Source organism: Lithobates pipiens, unplaced genomic scaffold, assembly GCF_037356315.1.
Source record: "Lithobates pipiens isolate NorthernLeopardFrog02 unplaced genomic scaffold, aLitPip1_a1.2 Scaffold_18, whole genome shotgun sequence".
NCBI lineage: Eukaryota > Metazoa > Chordata > Amphibia > Anura > Ranidae > Lithobates > Lithobates pipiens.
Genome location: NW_027507758.1, coordinates 145,317,808 through 145,337,576, shown reverse-complemented (window position 1 = coordinate 145,337,576; position 19,769 = coordinate 145,317,808).

Sequence of the window (19,769 nt, the reverse complement as noted above, 5' to 3'; positions counted from 1 at the left end):
TCCTGATACATTTGCAGTCTGCTTTGTCCCTTCTGTGCAATGTAAGTTATTCCTGCTTCACCTCCCTATCTGCTGGTCCATATCTCCCTCTGAACTCCCCTCCTCTTCCTCTCTTGTGGGCACCCACGGGACATCACTAGACACGTCATCATCAACGTCACCTTCCCCACTGCTATAAGTAAAGATCTCGGAGTAGGCAGCAACACCGGGGACCAACCTCCTCCTAGGTCTGATCTGGGTACTGTTGTCAGACTGCTGAGTGGCGGTTCTTGCTACCTCCTCTTCCTGATCCAATGCCAAGAGTGGCTGCGCATCAGAAATGTCTTGATATGGATCGGAAAATAATTCCTGTGACTCAAGCGGAAAGTATGTGGTGGTGGTGGTGGTGTTGTTGGTGGTAGTGTCTTTGGGGGTGCACATAGCAGAGAGTGAAGAAGAGGGTGCAGATCGAGAGGATGAGGAGGGTGCAGAAGAGTAAGGCTGAGTGAGCAACTCAACCAAGTCTGGTGCATCCTTTAAAGTAATTGAACGCACCTTCTGCAACTTCCCACTTTGGCTCAAGCCTGTTGCTCCTGCCCTACCCCTACCACCCCTGCGAAAGGGCCTGCCTCTTCCTCTGCCTGTCATTTTTTAAATGACCCTGTGACAAAACTCTCAGTCCCTATACTGATAAAGGACTGCTGCAGTATAGGGCAGCAGTCAGCAGTAGTGCACCTCAACCCTATATATTGTGGACCTATAACAGTCCTTAAGGATTAGCAGACTGTACCTCATTCAACCCTATATACTCTAGTACGCTATACCTTACCAGTCCTTATAAGGACCTTTGTGGAACTAGTAGGTTGTGATTAGAAGACTGTACCTCACTCAACCCTATGTACTGTAGTACCCTATACCTTACCAGTCCTTATAAGGACCTTTGTGGAACAAGTAGGTTGTGAATTATTAGCAGACTGTACGTCAGTCCCTATACTGATAAAGGACTGCTGCAGTATAGGGCAGCGGTCAGCAGTAGTGCACCTCAACCCTATGTATTGTGGACCTATACCAGTCCTTATAGAATATCAGACTGTACCTCACTCAACCCTATGTACTGTAGTACCCTATACCTTACCAGTCCTTATAAGGACCTTTGTGGAACAAGTAGGTTGTGAATGATTAGCAGACTGTACGTCAGTCCCTATACTGATAAAGGACTGCTGCAGTATAGGGCAGCAGTCAGCAGTAGTGCACCTCAACCCTATGTATTGTGGACCTATACCAGTCCTTAGAAAGCGAAGAGTCTCGGGGTTATTTTAGACGCACAAATGTCAATGGATGCGCAAATAGGATCTGTAGTCAGTGGATCTCACCATCTGCTACGCATGCTTCGCAGACTCATCCCTTTTATCCCAAAGAATGACAAAGCAGTGGTAGTTGGAACAATCATTAATTCACGACTGGACTACGCAAACTCGCTTTACATAGGATTACCACAATATCAACTTGCGCGATTACAACTGATCCAAAACACGGCGGCAAGGCTGATAACAGGAAAAAAACCCTGGGAATTCATCTCTCCTTCGCTGAGGAGCTTACATTGGCTAACCGTAAAAAATCGGATCACGTTCAAGACCCTTTGCCTCACCCACAAATGCGTGCATAGAGAAGCTCCGCAATACCTAATGGAGAAAATAAATCATTACACACCAAACCGCAGTCTTCGATCAGCCAACAAAAACCTCCTCCTCGTGCCCAAAGCCCGGTATAAATCCAAGGGGGATCGGAGATTCGCTGTCCAAGGGCCTCGGCTATGGAATGCTCTACCAATCAACATCCGCCTGGAAGAAAATCACCTGGCTTTTAGGAAAAAACTCAAGACCTTCCTCTTTTAGCAGATGATCAAAGCTCGCCACAGCGCCTAGAGGCGATTCAGTTCGCATTGTGCGCTATACAAGTATTTCATTCATTCTTAGAATAGCAGACTGTACCTCACTCAACCCTATGTACTGTTGCACGCTACACCAGGTTACCAGTCCTTATAAGGACCTTTGTGGAACAAGTAGGTTGTGTGTGACTGATTAGCAGACTGTACGTCAGTCCCTATACTGATGAAGGACTGCTGCAGTATAGGGCAGCGGTCAGCAGTAGTGCACCTCAACCCTATGTATTGTGGACCTATACCAGTCCTTATAGAATAGCAGACTGTACCTCACTCAACCCTATGTACTGTAGCACCCTAGACAGACCAAGTTACCAGTCCTTATAAGGACCTTTGTGGAACAAGTAGGTTGTGTGTGACTGATTAGCAGACTGTACGTCAGTCCCTATACTGATGAAGGACTGCTGCAGTATAGGGCAGTGGTCAGCAGTAGTGCACCTCAACCCTATGTATTGTGGACCTATACCAGTCCTTATAGAATAGCAGACTGTACCTCACTCAACCCTATGTACTATAGCACCCTTTGTGGAACAAGTATGTTGTGAATGATTAGCAGACTGCAGCAGAAGGGCAGCAGTCAAGTATAATATTCTTTCTATATTTGGAAGAAAGAATATTATACGTGTACAAGCCTATTACCATACCACTGATACCAGTCCTGAAAAGAACCTTTGTGGACCTAATATAGTAACAGCTACTGATTAAACTGACCCTCACTGCCTCACACACTGCTTCCTGCCTGTCCCTATATAAACTGACAAAACAGAGGCTGCTGGAACAATAACTGGTTACTGGAATAGCACTTTTGTGGACCTGATAGTAACAGCTAATGATTAAACTGACTCTCCCTGCAGCACACACCGTCCTGTCCCTTTCTCTAAACTGACAAAAGACACTGCTGCAACAATCAGTAGCACAGCAAACCTATATACACCTAACACCTATACCAGTCCTGAAAAAATCTTTTGTGTACCAAATAGCTAGCGATTTGGGTCACTGCAATCTCTCCCTGCTCCACACAGCAACCTCTCCCTATAGTGACAGAAGAAAGAATGTAAAATGGCCGCCGGATCGGGTGTATTTATAAGTTAGGGGGAATGTCCAAGTGTCCATGTGCTGTAATGTCTCAATTGGCTGTCCTGTACCCCATGATGGATGTGTCATCATAGGTCAAAGTTCTTTTTCACAGAAAACACGGAAGTCCGCCGGGCGAACGGCGGCAATAGTCCGCCGATCGGGCGAATTGCGAACAGACGAAATCCGCAGCGAAACGCTTGCCGGGCGAACCGTTCGGCCATCAGTACTAGAGACAAAGAATATAGGCAAGTGTTTCACTATGAGAGTTAGGAGACCACAGACAAAATAACAGTGTAAAATTGTCCATCAGCAGGCCAATTTTAATGAGCAAGGCTAGGTCCAAAATTGACTAGAGACATAGAGCACAAGCAAGGGGTTTACTAAAGAATTATTACACTTTATAAGATACATGTAAAATTGGCTAGCATCCAGACAGGGCAAATAGGCCCAACCAGTGTATACCTAACTTTTATTTTTGTGGATATAGAGGATGCAGTGAACATGGCTGATAAAACATGAGGTGCCCAATGTTCTTGCACTTAGTCTTATTTATTTCCACTAATACTGTATAGCTGCTTGCTTAAACAAAAAGAAACACCAAGAACAGATAGCCAGTAACAAGTGAAGGCTGCTCTTTGAGCACCTCAATCTTAAAAAAAAAACCCCTATCAACTTAAAAAAATAAAAAGCTTAAAAAGGCCCAAAAGAAATGAAAACTCCAAAATACCACACCTGAAATAAATCCCACCTTGCAGCAAATAAAAAAAAGTTGTGTAATCCTAAAAAAAATGTTTTTCAAGTTAAACTAAATAGCAATACACCCCCAAAATAAATGAAAACTTTGCAATATTACCCCCCAAAATATAAGCCTACATTTTTAACAACTTCAAAAAATAAAATAAAATGAAATAATACAATAACATTTAGAAAAAAATATGTTTTTCTTTGTTTCTGTGTTTTGTAAATAAGTACTTTTTCTCCTTCACTGATGTGCGCTAATAAGGCTTCACTGATAGGCTGCCCTAATGGGCACTGATGATACGGCACTGAAGGGCACTGATGAGGTGGCACTGAGGAGGAGGCACTAATATGCAACAATGATGGGCACTGATAGGGGGCACTGATATGCAGCACTGATAGGCGGCACTGATGGGCACTAATAGGTGGCACTGATGGGCAGTAATAGCTGGCACTGATGGGCACTGATAGATTTCACTGATTGGCGGCACTTATGGGCATCACTGATGGGTACTGATTGGCATCACTGCTGGGCACTGACTGGCATCACTGCTGGGCACTGACTGGCATCACTGCTGGGCACCGTTGGGCTGCACTGATAATCAGGACATTGATAATCAGTGCCCTGATTATCTGTGCAGGCCTCCTCTGTGAGGAAATACCTCTGATCAGCTCTTCTCTCCTCACATGCTGTCAGCGTGAGTAGAGGAAAGCCGATAATCGGTATTTACTTGTTTACATGTGATCAGCTGTGATTCGACATGTAATTCGAGCCTTGTCATCTACTCTTTACAGAGATTTGGGATGCACTGTGTCTAAGGGATACAGTGCACCGCCGATCGCCCCTAGAGCATGGCAGAAATAGGACTACATCATATTAGTTAGTCCCAGAATGAGATGGCCACCTTGCGCCTGTCATTTTACCATTTGGTGGGCAGAAGGTGGTTAAAGATAAGCCTTTCCGCAAAAAAAAAAAAAAATGGTGATGGGCAATAATGGCGGCACTAATAGGCCGTAAAGATCTGTTTAACCTAAAATGAATGGCCAATTAAGATAAAAAAAATATATATTACTAAAATAAATAAATTTAAAAAAGAAAATACTACCCTTTTAAAACAGGAGCCCCATTTTGAGGTAAAGCATGCAGCAAAAAAAAAACATGGATGGGATGACTGCTGACAGTGACTGTTGCTAAAGTTTCCTAACTGACCCTAATGCAAGTTGTCAATTTTCACATTCTTTTCCCATAGCAGCTTCCAGTACACTCACACTATAGCTGCTCCTCCCCCCCCCCCCCCCCCTTCCTTTTACAATGTAGGAGCATGGCCTATCCAAAAGCCCCTTGATTAGCATTTAGCATTTTGTCTATAGTTCAAAGGCCAAGCAGTGCATTACAGTTTAATAAAAATTCTCCTGGGCGATTCTTCACATAAATTCGCTGGTTGTGTGCATCTCAGACCTGCAGGATTAGCCTCAAACCAGTAATAGTATTGAACCTGAATCTCATCCCCAATGTTGATGATGTCATCTTGTCCTGCCCATACACTCTTATTTAACATTCACAGAGCATTCTTTCACCCCATTCTTGCCAAGGCCAATTTTCAGCTTTCATCGCTGTCACACTTTGAATGACAATTGTGCGGTCATGCAACGCTGTACACAAATAAAATTTTTGCTAAAAGAACTAAAAAAGACAGAACATTTTGAAAAAATATGTTTTTCTTTGTTTCTGTATTTTGTAAATAAGTCATTTTACTCCTTCACTGATTGGCACTGATAAAGCTGCACTAATGGCCACTGATTGGTGAAACGACACTTAAGGGCACTGATGAGGAGGCACTAATAAGCAGCTCTGATGGGCACTGATATGCAGGATGATAGGCGGCACTGATGGGCACTAATAGGTGGCATTGATGGGCACTGATATGTGGCACTGATGGGTACTAATAGGTGGCAAGGATAGGGGGCACTGATAGGCACTGATTGGCGGCACTCATGGGCACTGAAAGGCAGCACTGATTGGCATCACTGCTGGGCACCATTGGGGCTGCAATGATAATCAGGGTACTGATAATCAGTGCCCTGATTATCTCTCCAAGTCTCCTCTGTGAGGAAATGCCGCTGATCAGCTCTCCTCACACTCTGTCAGTGTGAGTAGAGGAAAGCCGATAACTGTCATTTCCTAGTTTACATGTGATCACCTGTGATTGGACATGGGCAAAAAGCCTCGTCATCTACTCTTTGCCGAGATTGGGGATGCGCTGTGTCTTAGGGATACAGTGCACCACTGAGAGCGTGGCAAAACTAGGACTACGTCATATTACATCATCCCAGAACAAAAGAGCCACCTTGCGCCCATCATTTTACTATATGGCGGATGGGAGGTGGTTAAAGGGAAGCTTTTCCGCAAAAAATAAAATAAAAATTATGATGGGCACTAATAGGCGGCACTAATAGGCGGCAAGGATCTGTTTAACCTAAAATGAATTCCCAATTAATATTTAAATAATATACCACTAAAATAAAATAATAAAAAAAAGGAAATACTACCCTTCCAAACAGGAGCACCATTCTGAGATCGAGCATGCAGCAAAAAAAATTAATAAAAAAAAGGATGGGGTGACTGCTGCCAGTGACTGTTGCTAAACCAACCTAACCGACCCTTATGCAGTTTATCAATTTTCCCATTCTATCCCCACAGCAGCTTCCAGTACACTATGGCTGCTCCTTGCCTCCCCCCACCCCCTTTCTTTTACAGTATAGGAGCATGGCCTATCCATTAGCACCCTTTCGCTGGTTGTGTGCATCTCAGACCTGTAGGATTAGCCTCAAACCAATAATAATATTGAACCTGAATCTCATCCCCAATGTTGATGATGTCATCTTGTCCTGCCCATACACTCTTATTTAACATTCACAGAGCATTCTTTCAACATAATCTGCCTTTGTGAATTGTTTAGGTTGAGCACCACTACCCATCCACAGTTTGCATAGCTCTGGCATAAAACATTTGTTACTTTTGTGCATTCTGGTAAACTGGTTTAAAAGCTATTGCTGTAAGATTTATTAGGATTTGTGTGCCATTAACTTCTTTGCACCTCTCTAGCTTGATGCATTTTACGCTGCATGCTTCCAGCTTATTTGAAGATTATATTGCTCTTTGCAGATTGCCAAAAACAATATATCACATCTTAAAAGCCCTTCTGGAAGTGACCTTTGTTGATTCAAGAAAAGCTGCTGGTGCTGTCGTCAGCATTACATCATTTTGTCTAGACATTTTCTCCCATCACTTTCAATCTCATTATCTTGTGTTTCTGTATGGGTAAGCATGGGAATAGAATAAATGGATTTACTTTGGATCTTAGAATATTATATCACTCAATGGAAATTCTTGCATTGGTTAAAAACATAGAATACAATAAGCTAGACAACCTGCTGAAAATGCTTCTAAATAGTACTTTAAAAAAATAACAGTATCCATATTACCTATTGATAGTAAAAAGAAAAATATTGTTCTATACAAAAGAATAATCAAAGGTTTGACTGGGAAAGAAAAATCAAAATCAATTCTCTTACACTCTGCATTTATTTTATTAAGGTCATTTTCATCATTTCAATAAAACAATCAAGAATCTTACATATGCAGGGAAAAGCAACAGGTTCACTTAACTGTCATTCTCCCCAGCTACATATACATACCTACCTTTCAACCCCTGCCACATAACTGGCTGTTGGAAGAGAAGAGAGGAAACCCACTGTAATCTCCAAGTTGCTACTTGAAACTTACACAGGACTGAGTACTCTTCCATCCAATATGCAAGAGAGATGATTGCAATATTGCATTATACAGGAAATTTTGTACTTTTTAAAAATATATTTGTTGATATGACCATACGGGGTTTATTATTACCAGGAACATATATTTTTTTCATTTTTTTATTTAAAGTTTTAAACTTTATCTTTATGTCAAGCCAAAAACTTTTTAAATGTAGTTTTGGATAGAGTGGGGAAGGATTGAAACTCTTGCCAGATTTATACTTCTATTTCAGGGGCTTTTCCTTACTTTACTAAAGAAAATAATTGTTATTCTGATTGTGTTGCTGTTACGCTCACTTACAGTCCCAGATATCAGTAAAAAGTTGTAAAGGAAAACAACTGTGATTTCATACCCTGCTGAAACAAAATGTATAATCAAATAACTATCAAGTGAAAGTAATATAAAATGAAAAGTCCAATAATCCACGACCGATTAGTTAGACCCACATAAAGTGCTAGTAATTCTTCTATGCATCAAACATGATGGTGTGGAAAACATATATGGCTAATGTTTCCAGTGCATCTCCTTCTACCAACCTCTAGGTAGATGTCCTACTCACCAGATTAAATTGACACCCATGACAGGTAGTCAAAGCAAGACAAACGGATGTCCAAGGAAGTGGCAGCTCAGAGTTATGCCGATGGGCTGCACCTCTGACGGGGGGGGTCTGTGCTGATTGATTGAGGATGCCCACACTGGACCACCAGGGACGCCACCAGACCACCAGGTATGCCCAGCACCAGGTATGCCACTCTAGACCACCAGGGATGCCAGTCAGTGCCCACAATGGATGCCAATCAGAGCCCACAATGGGCTCTCACTGATTGGCATGCATTATTGTTTGGCACTGATTGGCATCCATCAGTACAAAACAATGCAATACAATGTCGCATATCAGTGCCCATCCGTGCCACCTATCAGTGGCCATCCATGCCAACTATCATTGCCCATCTGTGCTGCCTATCCATGCCCATCTGTGTCGCATATCCATGCCCATTTATGCCGCCTATCCATGCCAATCCGTGCCAATTTGTGCCACCTATCAGTATCCATCCGTGTTGCCCTTCAGTGCCACCTATCAGTGCCCATCAGTGCCTCCTATCAGTGCCACATATAAGTGCCCATCAATGCCACCTCATCAGTGCCACTTCATTGGTGCCAGCTCATCAGTGCCCATCAGTGCCGCCTTATCAATGCCTGTCAGTGCAGCCCCATCAGTGCCCATCAGTGAAGGAGAAAACATATTATTTACAAAGTTTTGAAACTGAAACAAAAAAAACATATTTTGTTTCAAAATTTTCAGTCTTTTTTATTTGTTTAGAAAAAAATAAAGACCGTAGAGGTGATCAAATACCACCAAAAGAAAGCTCTATTTGTGGGAAAAAAATTATAAAAATTTAATTTGGGTACAGTGTAGCATGACTGCGCAATTGTTATTCAAAGTGCGACATCGCTGAAAGCTCAAAACTGGTCTGGGCAGGAAGGTGTTTAAGTGCCCAGTATTGAAGTGGTTAATAAAAGTGGGCCAAAAAACACTGAAAAGGAATCATCTGTGTGGACTGTTCTCACTAGCAGGTGCTACACTTGAGCTAAACAACCCCCAAACTTTAAAACCAACATTAGAAATCAAAATGTAATTCCCAAAAATTAGAGGGTAACATTACTATTCTACACTAACCCACCAAGAACCACCAAATATCACATAATAAATCAAGAAGAATAACTTTTGAATAATGTAATTCCACCACCTATATGGCCAAAGAAATGCAGTATATGTGTATTTATGTGTCACATGTGACAGCTCTGTGGCTTAGAGGTGAGAACTTCTGCTTAGTGTACCTGTGGGTCTGGGTTCCAAACCCAAGCATGCAGCCTCATGTAGAGAAGTTGTTTTATCTCCCTATGTTGTTAAACATAACTCCTGACCCAGGTCCTAAAACTATGTCTAAATGTAGTATTTATGTGTGTCTTCTGTAAAAATGGGCAAACATTCCTATAGATACACTCCTAAACCTTGTGGACAGCCTTACCAGAAGAGTTGAAGCTGTTATAGCTGCAAAGGGTGGGCCAAATCAATTTTGAACCCTACAGACTAAGACTGGGATGCCATTACAGTTCATGTGCGTATAAAGGCAGGCGTCCCATAGTTAGGACAATATATTGTATATGGCTTGTGAAACTGAGCATGGATATGGACGTAGAGCTGGTTTACACCACAGAGATGCAGACCACATGTGTGAGGCTGCCTGCTGGCTAAGTGGGTAGTAATTCTGTCTAGCATGTTCTCCCTGTGTAGGTTTCTCACCACAATCCAAAGACATGCTGGCATTTTATTTCTCTAATGTTGAAATAGTCTCTAATGTAAGAAAGTTTGTTTTGGACTTTAGATGGGAAGCTCATTGCAGCCAAGGACTGATGTTAATTTTTGTTAGCACTAATCATGCCCAGGGACTTGGTTTAAAATGCACAGGTGCACATGCTTAGAAAACTGTTGCTTTGTTTATGTGCATGCAAATGGACTTCAATCTTTGGCCTGTAGTTGGAGATTTGATGCACGTAGCCAAGGGCTAACACAGTTGCAAATAATATTGTGTGTTCCTGCTCAACAGGTGCAATCACTTTAGACATACATGAAGAGACAGATTGAAAGATACTCGTGTACTTCTATTGGGCGTGTGTCAGTGTGCTAACAATACAACCTGTCTTATATAAAGGACAGCCATGGGGGGGGGGGGGTTGTGTGGCCTGAGAAGCAGCCAGTTTTTGCTGTAATTTGTGGGGGAGAAGGAATGATATTGGGCATAATGACAAATGCTCAACTAGGGCTGTTTGCTGAACTTCTTGTGCATTTTTTGGTTTATGTGGCCATGCTGTCAATGTTGTGTGTGAATTCCTGACCATGCATTCATAGTTTGGAAGCATCTGCTGACCTTCTTCTACTCTTTGATCTCTTTGCTTAATTATGTACACAGAAAGGCAGTTTCCAGCAGAACATGCTCACCAATGTATATGTGTGGATTGCGGGGTGGTGATGGGTGTTATAGTTTGAATGTGTGGCCTTTTTTATATTATATTGGAATGCTTTGTAAGAATGACTGTTAACTATGTTTCTATAATCTTGTACTATGAAATGTGTTGGCCGTTATATACTGAAAGTAAATCTGTGTCCACTCTAAGGTTTAGACAAATTTTAGACTGTAATCCCATCCCATTTTTTTAATAAAGGGGCAGGCTCAATGATGTCAATGAATGGCCCCACCTCATGGCTGTGTAAGAGACACTAGACAGCGGGTGACAACACAATGGAGGAAGACTGTGGCGAGGAAGAACAAAGCGGCAAGGAAGAACACAGCAGCAAGAGAAGTAGGTGGTGGAGAGAGACAGTGTCAGGAGACAATGGTGACAGAAGATAGCAGCAAGAGAAACAGCACCAGGAGAAGATGACGGTGGGAGACACAGCTCAGAGAAGAAAACTGCTCAAAGCTATTTTACAATAAAGGAATTGTCAAAAACTGGCTATTGTTTTTTTGTCACATTTCACTGCTTTTTTTGGTGAATGGGTAAGGGTACAATGTACCCGATACCCATTCACATGGGGGTGATCTGGGGGCCCCCTTGTTAAAGGGGGCTTCCAGATTCCAATAAGCCCCCCCGCCCACAGACCACCACAACCACTGTGTAAGGGACAAGGTGTTTTAGGGGGACCCCTAAGCTCCCTCTCCATGTTGAGGGCATGTGACCTGGTATGGTTCAGGAGGGGAGGCGCTCTATCACCCCCCTTTTCCTGTGGCCTGCCAGGTTGTGTGCTCAGATAGGGGTCTGGTATGGATTCTGGGGGCAGACCCCCCACACTATTTTTATTTAAATTTTGGCATGAGGTTCCCCTTAAAATCCATACCAGACCTGAAGGGTCTGATATTAATTTTTTTGGGGGGGGGGGCCACGCCATTTTATTTTAAAATGTTGGTGCAGGGGTCCCCTTAATATCCATACCAGATCTGAAGGGCCGCATTTTTTAAAATTTTGGTGCGGTGTTCCCCTTCATATTCATACCAGACCCAAAGGGCCTGGTAATGAACTGGGGGGGAACTCACGCTGTTGTTTTCAATGATTTTTATGATCCGACAATACATTACAGCCGCAAGCAGTTTTAAATGACATTTTGTCCGCTATAAATTTAATTTTGCTGTGGTACTGTTATAAACACGGGAGAGATGCGCTACTTTACAGACAGACTAAGGAGACCCCCCAGTCATGATATTTAAAGGAATATAATTTTTTTTTGTTTCACTTTAAGCTTTATTACTTATCACTGCTCCTAAAAAAATGTCAGTTTTTAAAACTTTTTTGGGATTGATACATGTCCCCTGGGGCAGGATCCAGGTCCCGATACACTGTTTTTGGCAATAACTTGCAATTAAGCCTTTAAACTAGCACTTTTAATTTTTTATGTTCGTGTCCAATAGACTTTAATGGTGTTTGCATGGTCGCACACATTTTATGCCTGTTCGCAAGTTCTGGTGCAAACTGAACCGGGGGGATGGGGGGGTGTTCGCTTCATCCCTACTCAATAGCCAATGCCACGTGAGCATGTTTGGTACCATAATATTAATGCCTAAAATGCAAAGCATTATTGTTTAGAATGAAAGTAATCAAACATTTTTCTGCATATGATTGTGCTCAGCTCTGTAGTGTAGCGGTATGCCCTGCTACCTTCAAAGGCTTAAGTATTGTGTTCAAATCCCACCAATGGTATCACCTCCTAAAAACGTGCATTGTACTCCACAGCATAATTAGCAAATGCCCATCAGTTTGGTTTATTCCATCACTTTAACTCTTCAAATGCATGCAATGGTATGTAATTATTCAAAAATATTATGGTGTGGAATTCCAAAAATCCAGCTATTCCAAAAATCTCCCCCCCCGTGCATGCCAGGCACTTCGGATCCAAGCAAGCAGCCATTGCAGGCCAGGAAAGGGGGGTAGCGAGCCATACCAGGCCACTTGCCCTCAACATGTGGAGTGTGCTTTGGGGTCCCCCCGAAGCACCTTGTCCCTATGTTGATGGGGACAAGGGCCTCACCCCCACAACCCTTGCCCAGTGGTTGTAGGGGTCTGTTGGTGGGGGGGCTTATCAGAATCTGGAAGCCGCCTTTAACAAGGGGACCCCCAGATCCCGGCCCCCCCATGTAAATGGGTATCTTGTACCAACTACCCATTCACCAAAAAAAAAGTAGTGAAATGTGACAAAAGACAATAGCTGGTTTTTGACAATTTTTTTATTAATAATGTCTTCTTCTTTCAACCACTTCTTCCTCTGGTCTTCCTTCAGTCCTCTTCTTCTTCCTCCAGCTTCCTCTTCCCCTGCTTTGTCCTCCAGTCTCTCTCCACTGCCACTCATGCAACAAACCCACTAAACATGAAAATAATGACCCTCCTCCGACACTGTGGCCAGCGGATCTGTCCACTTCCATAGCACACAGTTCATATATAACTATGGGGTGGGGCCATCGGATGACGTTATCCGGGTACCCCGCCCCCTTAAACATCACTGACCCATCATGCCCTGGGTGGTGAAGTCACAAGGGGTGGGGTCTCAGAATGACATAATTCACCCCATTGCAACATTGGAGGAGGTTTGGAAAACTGGCTATTGTCTTTTGTCACATATCTCTACTTTTTTTGGTGAATGGGTAGGGGTACAATGTACATTCACATGGGGGAGGATCCGGGGGCCTCCTTGTTAAAGGGGGCTTCCAGATTCTGATAAGCCCACACCCACAGACCCCAACAATCACTGGGCAAGGGTTGTGGGGGTGAGGCCCTTGTTCCCCATCAACATAGGGACAAGGTGCTTTGGGGGACCCAAAAGCACCCTCCCCATGTTGAGTGCAAGCGGCCTGGTATGGTTCAGGGGGGTGCTGTCTCACCCCCCTTTCCTGGCCTTCCATGGCTGCTTGCTCAGATAAGGTTCTGATGTGTATTTTGGGGGGACCCCCATGCCATTTTTTTTATTTTTGCCATTCCCCTTAATATCCATACCAGACTAGAAGGGCCTGGTATGGACAGGGGGGAACCCTCTCCAATTTTTTCTTTGATTTCCAATCTATATTGCCGGGATCCTGCAATACATTACAGCCGTGAGCAATTTTAAATGACATTTTTTTCTTTAGAAATTTCATTTTGCTGCGGTACAGTAATAAACACGGGAAACATGCACTATTTTACAGGCAGACTAAGGGGACCCCCAGTCACGATATTTAAAGGAATTTTAAATTTTTAAAAAATTCCATTGATACATGCCCCTTGGGGCAGGACCCAGGTCCCCATACACTTTTTATGGCAAAGAAATTGCATACAAGTCTTCAGTGAGAACTTTCGATTTTGCAGGTTCAAGCCCCATTGACTTCCACTATTCCCACATATGCCGATCTGACAGGCATGTTCGCCGGCAATAGCGTGATTTTCCATTTGCATGTACGCCCAGTTTCTGAGAGTTGAAGTCATAATTGGCCTTAATTGGGCACTATTTTCCGGGACTGCAAGATCATATATTGGCGCTAAAGTAAATGACCCCCAATGTGTTCATAAAATCATCAAAGCTTTATTGTAATCTGCAAATATTAAAAACAATAATATTCATAAAACCATCATAGAAAATCAATTTTCAAATAAAATGTTTACTATTTAACTCCCTATTTTTAGTTAAAAGTAATCAGCCTTTAATAATTCTATCCCTCATTATCTCCTGGCCTATTACTCTTTCAATTTTTTTGCTATCTATTTTTCAATCCATCTTTAACCACTTGCCGACCAGGGCACGATGATGTACGTCGACAGAATGGCAAGGGCAGGCAAATGGGCGTACATGTACGTCCCTTTAAATTTGCCGCCCTGCCATCGGGAGTGCGCCGCTGGCGGCGCGCTCCCACGCTGGTCGGGACCCTCGTGAGTCCGGTCGCGGGACCTGCGGACTCGATCGCTGCGGGCATCCCCGCGATCGTCTCACGGAGCGGCCAAATGAAGAAATACCGTTGTAAACAACATTTCTTCATTCTGCCTAGCAACTAGTGACGCTGATCTCTGCTCCATGTGATTGGAGCAGAGATCAGTGTTCACTAAATGAAAGCCCAACCCCCCACAGTTAGTAACACATCCCTAGGAACACTTAACCCCTACACTGCCACCCACTAGTTAACCCTTTCACTGCCAAGGTCATTTACACAGGAATCACTGCATTTATATAGCAGTGATTACTGTATAAATGACAATTGACCCAAAAATGTGTCAAAAATGTCCGATGGGTCCCCCACAATGTCGCAGTCACAATAAAAATCGCTGATCGCCGCCATTACTAGTAAAAAAAATAATAATAAAAAATTATTAATAAAAATGCTATAAAACTATCCCTATTTTGTAAACGCTATAACTTTTGCGCAAACCAATCAATAATCGCTTACTGCGATTTTTTTTACTAAAAATATGTAGAAGAATACGTATCGGCCTAAACTGAGGGAAAAAAAATGTTTTTTTATATATTTTTGGGGGATATTTATTATAACAAAAAGTAAAAAATGCGTTTTTTTCAAAATTGTCGCTTTATTTTTGTTTATAGCGCAAAAAATAAAAACCGCAGGGGTGATCAAATGCCACCAAAAGAAAGCTCTATTTGTGGGGAAAAAAAGGACGTCAATTTTGTTTGGGAGCCACATCGCACGACCGCGCAATTGTCAGTTAAAGCGACGCAGTGCCGAATCGCAAAAAGTGGTCTGGTCTTTGACCAGCAAAATGGTCCGGTCTGAAAGTGGTTAAACCATTAATATATTAACTATTTTTGTTTTGTTCATTTTTTTTGTGTCACATTAAAAAATTGTGCAAAAAATACAGAAAAAAAGCTTTTATTTCATTTGTAAACATCTTTTTAATGTGTAGTGCCAAAAATATAAATTTAGTGTCATTATAAACATGATGAAATTAGAGAATAAAACTGGTACTTTTCCACACCAACTAATTTTTGTTTTAATTAACAATGGCCAAAATTAAATTAATGGCGCTTTTTAAATTTCTTTCTAATATATTTTGTCTATAGATTGTGCTGAAATAACAAAAAAATAAAAATGATATAGTATAGTCCATAGATTGCATTGAAAAATAAATGACAATGCCATTAAAATAGGATTTTTATATACAGCTTACCTGTAAAATCCTTTTCTTGAGAGTACATCACGGGACACAGGAGCTTCATTGCATAGTGGGTTATATAGGCACCTCTGGTGATTGGATACTGGTTAATTCCTCCCCTATATAACCCCTCCCATATGGGAGGCACCTCAGTTTTGTAGCAAAGCAATAGGAAACCACGTAAAACCCAAGAGGGGCGGGAGCGCTGTGTCCCGTGATGTACTCTCAAGAAAAGGATTTTACAGGTAAGCTGTATATAAAAATCCTATTTTCTTGATCATACATCACGGGACACAGGAGCTTCATTACATAGTGGGATGTCCCAAAGCAATGCTCAGATTGAGGGGAGGGAGACACAGATCATAATTATAGAACGCCATGGACCAGAGGACCTAAACTGCAGCCTGCAGTACACTGCGCCCAAAGGCGATATCCTCTTGCCCTCTGACATCCACCTGATAGAATCTGGTGAATGTGTGGACTGAAGTTGCAGCCTTACAGATCTGAGCCAGGGAGGCCTGGTGATGCACTGCCCAAGAAGCACTTACAGCCCTAGTTGAGTGCGCTTTCACTTGAAAAGGAGGGATGTTCCCTTTAACACTATAAGCCTGAGAAATAATCTGTCTAATCCACCTTGAGAGAGTGGATTTTGATGCCGCCTGGCCCTTCCTAGGGCCTTCCGGCAAAATAAATAAGCAATCAGTTTTCATTATCTGAGCAGTTGCCTGAAGATAGATACTGATCGCCCTTACCACATCCAAAGTGTACAAAGATTCTTCTTCTGCAGACTGTGGGTCCGGAAAAAAGGATGGTAGGATTACATCTTGAATCAAATGGAATCCTGAAACCACCTTGGGCAGAAAGGACCTGTTGGGACGCATTACCACCCGATCCTTATGAATAATTAGATACGGCTCTTTGCTGGAGAGAACTGCTAGTTCTGACACTCTTCTAGCCGTGGATATGGCTACCAAGAAGACCAATTTTTTTAGTCAAAAGAACTAACGAAGCCTGATGCAAAGGTTCAAAAGGTTGCCCCTGCAAAGCCGAGAGAACCAAATTCCGATCCCATGGGCATACCGGAGGTTTGACTGGCGGCCTTATCCGCATAGCCCCCTGGATGAAAGCCCGCACCAGGGAATGCGATGCAAGTGGCTTCTGAAAAAACACTGACATGGTCGAAATCTGCACCTTGATAGTGCTTATGGCCAAATTAATTTCTAGGCCTGACTGGAGGAAGGCCAAGATCCTGCTAATGACATACTTTCTAGGATGCCCTTCCCTGAGTTCACACCAGGAAACATATGCCCTCCAGATTTTGTAGTAAATAAGCCTGGAGGCCGGCATTCTGGCATTGACCAGAGTAGAAAGGACTGGCCCCGAAAGCCATGGTCTCTCAGAATGTGGGTCTCAGCAGCCAAACCGTCAAATTCAGACTGTGTAAAGCAGGATGGTAAATTGGACCCTGTGAGAGCAGATCTGGCCGGAGAGGGAGGATCCATGGCCTGCCTACTGCCAACTTCATGATCTCTGCGTACCACGGTCGCCTGGGCCAAGCCGGGGCTACCAAAAGAACCGACTTTGTTTCCCTCTTGACTCTTCCCAGGAACCGCGACAGAAGCGGGCACGGGGGGAAGGCATAAATCAAATTGTACTGATCCCAGAGAACTGTCAGAGCATCCGACCCCTGAGCGAGTGTATCTCTTGTCCTTGACACGAATTTGTCCAGTTTTCTGTTGAACCTGGACGCAAACAGATCTACGTCTGGAGTACCCCACCTGCGACATATGTTCCAAAACACGTTGGGGTGCAGAGCCCATTCTCCTGGGCACAACTGCTGGCGGCTCAGAAAATCTGCCTGCCAATTTTCCACTCCTGGAATGAAGACTGCAGAAAGGCATGGAACATGCCTTTCTGCCCAGACAAGTATGCGATTCACCTCTTTTTGCGCAACCAGACTCCTGCTACCGCCCTGGTGATTGATATAGGCCACTGCTGTGGCATTGTTGGACTGAACCCGAACAGGGAGAACCCGTAGTCTGAAAGACCAGTTTATGAGAGCCATATAAACTGCCCGGATCTCCAAGATATTTATGGGCAATAGCTTCTCGATCGCAGACCATTTCCCCTGCGAGCATGTCTCCTCCAACACTGCTCCCCAGCCTGTCAGGCTGGCATCTGTCGTAATAATCTTCCATGGAAGAGGAAGAAAAGTTTTGCTTTTCAGCAAATTCTCGGTTTGTAACCACCAAACGAGACTCTTGCGTGTCCCTGGGGATAGACGCATAGGAAGATCCAAGGACTGGGGCTTCCTGTTCCAAGCCGCAAGGATGCATCTTTGCAGAGGCCTTGAGTGGAACTGGGGGAATTGAAAGGCCTCGAAGGAGGCGACCATTTTCCCTAACAGTCTCATGCACAACCGAATGGGGGAAGATCTTCTGCCCAGAATTAGGCGCACCAGATCCCCAATGGCCAAGGCTTTTGGCCTTGGTAGAAACACCTTGCCCTGAGCGGTGTCGATAACCATACCCAGGTATTTCAACCTGGTAGCAGGCTGTAGGGACGAATTTTCTAGGTTTATAATCCAACCTAGGCGTTCCAGGTGTTCTAGCGTTCTGGTAACACTGTGGTTCAGGAGCGCTACTGTTTTCTCTATGAGAAGCAAATCGTCTAGATAAGCCATGACGGCTATACCCTGAGCTCTTAGGTTTGCCAAGAGAGGGTCCAGAATCTTTGTGAAGACTCGAGGGGCCGTATCGAGCCCGAACGGCAAGGCCACAAATTGAAAATGGCGCCGCGCTACCACGAACCTTACATACTTTTGGTGTGCGGAAAAAATTGGCACATGGAGATATGCATCCTTGATGTGCACGAGGACCGCCGGTATCCAGGGGGGAAGGGAATCGCCATCGGAGCTGCGTGGGACCCCCAGACTACGTGGGACCCCTGTATTACCTTCATTGTGGCAGAGATTGCAGTGGAGACGTGAGTCATCTGGGAGAACCAGGCTTCACTGAGCGTGTGTATCTGAAAGGCATGTAGGTATGCATCTTACTTCCTCTAGTGGTGGAAACCAGGTAAGACATACTCTTCAATGAAGAAATCCATAATATAATTTATATAGGATTAACTTCCCTTACCTGTCCTCGCCGCAGGAATTGCTGAAAACAGACAGATTCCAGCCTTCACCCATCACGGCGGGCAGAGTTGTGCCAACCTTCAGGTTTTTTTTGGGGGTTCCTTCTCAGAGGAACCTCCTACCTGGACCTTGTAAAAGACTCTGCCAGAAACTTTTGTGCCACTATGTAAATAGTACATTAAGTCTGTTTTTTCCAGAGCCCAGTCTTCCAGTAGGAGAGGACTTACAGGCAAAACCTTGTTTCTTCGGATGACGAGGCCCGGGTACCATATCACCTTGGGAGTCAAAATATCAGCCAGAGATATGAATCCGGTTTGTTGTAGCCCTTAGGCCCCCGCAGGGACCTGCACAGAGCTTTCTTCATAGCACATGTTTTACGTGACCAATCACCATAGACACTGGTGAAAAAAACTGAGGTGCCTCCTATATAGGAGGGGTTATATAGGGGAGGAATTATCCTTAATTGGGGGTTAACCAGTGTCCAATCACCAGAGGTGCCTATATAACCCACTATTTAATGAAGCTCCTGTGTCCTGTGATTAGGGATGAGCCGAACACCCCCCGGTTCGGTTCGCACCAGAACTTTCGAACGGACCCCAAATTCGAACTTTAGAACCCCATTGACGTCTATGGGACTCGAACGTTCGAAATTAAAAGTGCTAATTTTAACGGCTAATATGCAAGATACTGTCCTAAAAAGGGTTTGGGGACATGGGTCAATGCCTAAAATGTTTTTAAAAATGGCCGTTTTGGCGGGAGCACTGATTTTAATGATGATTAAAGTAAAAAAAAAGTGAAATATTCCTTTAAATATGGTGCCTGGGGGGTGTCTATACTATGTCTGTGAAGTGCCACGTGTTTCTCGTGTTTAGAACAGTCCCTGCACAAAATGACAT